Here is a 3,823-nt window from a genome sequence, read left to right as displayed (position 1 = left end):
TACTGACACACATATACTGTACTCTCTCTAGACTCTCTTGAATTGGATCAAGTATTTTGGTTTCACACTGTTGTTTCATTTCGTTAACAGTTAGCCTTGATTGTAAGTTTAATTTATTCTCTCTCTTTTCTTTAGTGTATGCAGCAGCAATTTTTACAGTCCTATACACGGTGACCATCTATACTGTTTATTGTCCTATAAACACATTTTATTCCTTGTTTTTTGTCAGTGTCTTTATTGATAAATTTTTATTATCTTTTAATATAGGTTCAGTACTATAATGGCACAATTACACATGAACTTAGTTACTGCAAGTGTCATGAATGGCTTAAAGTTTTTGATGCCATGGACGATACAGTTTGATGAGTCATTTACCGTTATAGAATTTTTTAAATGAGACTGTGAAGCCCCGGTTGGACATTGAATGCCTTTTGCTGTCTGCCCTCATTGGACAAGAAAGACATACGCTTGTGCTTGTTGATATAAACTTGCCACTCTCTGCTGTAGTCCCTGAATATGGTCGATATTTACCGTATAAAGTTCAGTCTACTGACGATGGTGTTACTGCCACTGATACGCATAACAGTTTTTCACTGTCAGTTCCTTAACCTGTCAGAGAAAGAAATAGGAAAGATGTTTCATGTAATCGGATTATTTTATTTTTTAACTCATCAGTTGGCTGGTTTCAGGACAAAATCACATTGGCAAATAAACTGTTAGTCACTCTAAGGGATATTTTCTGGCATATTGATGGTCATTTCCATGTATTTGATAAAGTCAAGAAACCTATGCCCTCCATTTTTAATATCTTTTCTGGGTTTAATATTCCTTAGCAATCAAAGCATCATAAGAGACGAACTGGAAATATTTCTGCCGATCAGCTTCATGGATTTGCACTGGATCTTTCGCAGCTTTTATTGGAGTGCTGTTGCAAAAGGGAGACATAAAAAGACCTTAAGCCACATTTTGTGGATCTCTTTTCAAGTCTCAGTTGTTATTCTGAGTACTTAATTGACAAAAATAAAAGATTGAAGGAAAATCACAAAAGCCCTACTCCTGTTCGTGAGTTATCTGACCACTTTTCTACACAAGTACTAACTAGAAGAATCAGAATCTTTCCTTCATCTCTGTCTGCTATTGATAAGCTAGTATTGAGTCAGTCTGTATATGCACATACTTCGATTTATCATCTGCTACCTTCAGAGTCTTTGAAAAACGACAGACTTATGAATTTGTTTACTGAAAGTGGGCTATCTTGTCATGCCATGCTTTTGATGTATGCTCCAGGTGGTAGTATCGCAAACCTTCATTTTATGTGGCCATTGCCACTAGATATTAGTGATGAATCTATACTACGTCAGAGGAGTCAATCTACCATTGAAAAAAGTAAACTGTTACTCCCTGTCTTTCATACTAGATCTATGAAGAGAACAATATTTGACAAATTTAGCCGTATTTCCAAGAATGTCAAACCTTTTTAGCTGAGGTATTTTTATAAGGAACTTACAGGTATTCTATTACTTATTTAGATTTAATGAATTTTAATCTGTGTTTTATCATGTAATAGGTGATAGTTCTGTTTCGTCTACTACTGATGAAGATGTAATAGATAAAAGAATCATAGAGATTGTGGAAATGGAGGATTATGATATTATTGATGATCTTAGAAAGCATAATTGTATTAGATCAACCCATTATGATGTTTTTTGGGAGAATTGTTATGATTTTCTGAATGAACATATAGGAGATGTTGTTGATGAGTGTAGACATGGCCAGATCACACATTTGGCGCCGGCCATATCAATCAGAGACTTCATCGATCAAGTGAAGGCCCTATGTCCAGAAGTTACACCTATACCATGTGAAGAATGGGTCAGGTTGCAGTTTTGGCCGAAGACTCCATCGGCCAAGGCATCATTACAGCATACTGGTGGTTTTACTATGAAGTTTATGATACAGCAAAGGCTGTCGAGACAGAGCCATCCCAACTCGCACTATGCAGCTGCTTGTTTTAGATACATGAGGGAATATGCCCTACAGATATACTCTGAATGTTCATTTATATGCCTTGATGACAAGCATAAGATTAAGATCGGTGAACCTGATTACCCTGTGGCTTCAGCTTTGAGAGGAAAGAAGGTATCTGTGCGAAGTGATGAAACATTGGCAGTAGGAGATCACGACTTTACCAAGTTCTCCGTAATACCCTCTGTGATCTTTTCAATTGATATTCCAAATGAAATTTCTGAATTTTGGTACAAAGGTAATTTGTTTAATATGTTTTGATAAAAGTCATTTGCTCAACTGATCAAACCAAGCTTTGTTTTCTACATGTTGTATGTTATAGTATTTTTGCAAACTGGGGGTGAAACCCCCAGTTTTTTCCTATAATTGATTTCACCCAAGTGCAAAGTTTATATATATATTATGCCCACACTTACATTTCTTCTATACATGTATTGGAGAAATTACAAAATCAATTTGCCTTAGCAACAACCAGCCCATGCCCTGTAAGTAAAGTGGGTCCGGCTATGGCAAACAAAATGGCAGCTTACACACGGGACAAAGTTATGAGCATTCTAACAGCAAAAGAACATAGAGATACTGTCTAATTAAAAACCCAAATGTACATATAATGTCATAAAAACAATTATAGGAATATTTTTACACTGTTACACTTGTTAAACTGCAAAATTAACATCTATAGGTAGGAGTAGCTTTAGTTATATACATGAAGAAGTATTGAGCATAGAATATTAGTAAAACCAACGATTAATTTTTAGTTTACATTGTAGCTAGAGACACTTATTTCAATAAAAATGGACTTCGAGCTTCAGTTCAGTAATAGCAGGAAATTTTGATTGCCAGATAATTTGATTTCCTATCCTAGCAAGCCTTACAAAATATTTTTGTTGATTTTCATTAACATTAATTATTATTATTCACACTGTCATGCCCACTTAGTTTTTAATTTTTATTGTCTAAAACTTCTATTCTAAATTTTGGTCAATGAAATAATCAGAGTCATAGTTGACATGAGGCATCATATATGTACTAATATTGTTAATGGTATTTTAGTGATTATTTAGTTTACACAAAACAATTGCGATTGGGGGCTGAGCCTCAGTTGTTAAATTGAGTGATGTCTTCTTATAAAAAGAATTTCTGGATTTTAAGCTCTGTATTGTGTTTTTTTGTGCATAACGTCAAAAACTACTGAATGCAGGTGTAGTTTAACTGTTAAATGTCATTTTAATTCAATTCGCAGAAATTTATTGGGGCCTTTGTTTTAACATTGGCGTGGGGGCTTTAGCCCCATAGCCCTTCTCCTTCCTCTGCCTGTGGTGTACAAATTTTATTAATCAACTAAACGCAATTATGTTTTAGGTCCAGGTTATGGGTAGGGAAATGTGGCTTTGCAGGGAGCGTCCTAGACTGCAGAGGGCTTGACTTTCCCGTCTGAGGTTTCTTTGAAGAAGTCTTTGAAGGTGCTGAGCCTCTACAAACTCTAGCGAGGTGACCTTTCTTGCCACACTTTCGACAGTCTGCTTCTATGAACTTTCACTTAGTAGTGTAATGGTTACCTCCACATCTATAGCACTCCACAGTTGCACCACTTGTAGACTGACTTGTAGTATGATCATCATGTTTGCTAATTCCACTCTTGTGACGAATAATATTGACAGGAGACTGCTTAGTCTCTGTAGTCATGTTTGCCACATCCTGAGCTGCTACCTTCATGGACTGAGCCTTCTTAAATGCTTTGTTAAAAGTTAGATCTGGTTCCTGCAGCAATCGACGTTGCATACGACGATTATTTATG

The sequence above is a fragment of the Amphimedon queenslandica genome, unplaced genomic scaffold (genome assembly GCF_000090795.2).
Source record: "Amphimedon queenslandica unplaced genomic scaffold, v1.1 AMPQUscaffold_13443, whole genome shotgun sequence".
NCBI lineage: Eukaryota > Metazoa > Porifera > Demospongiae > Haplosclerida > Niphatidae > Amphimedon > Amphimedon queenslandica.
Note: the sequence above shows the minus strand (reverse complement) of the source record.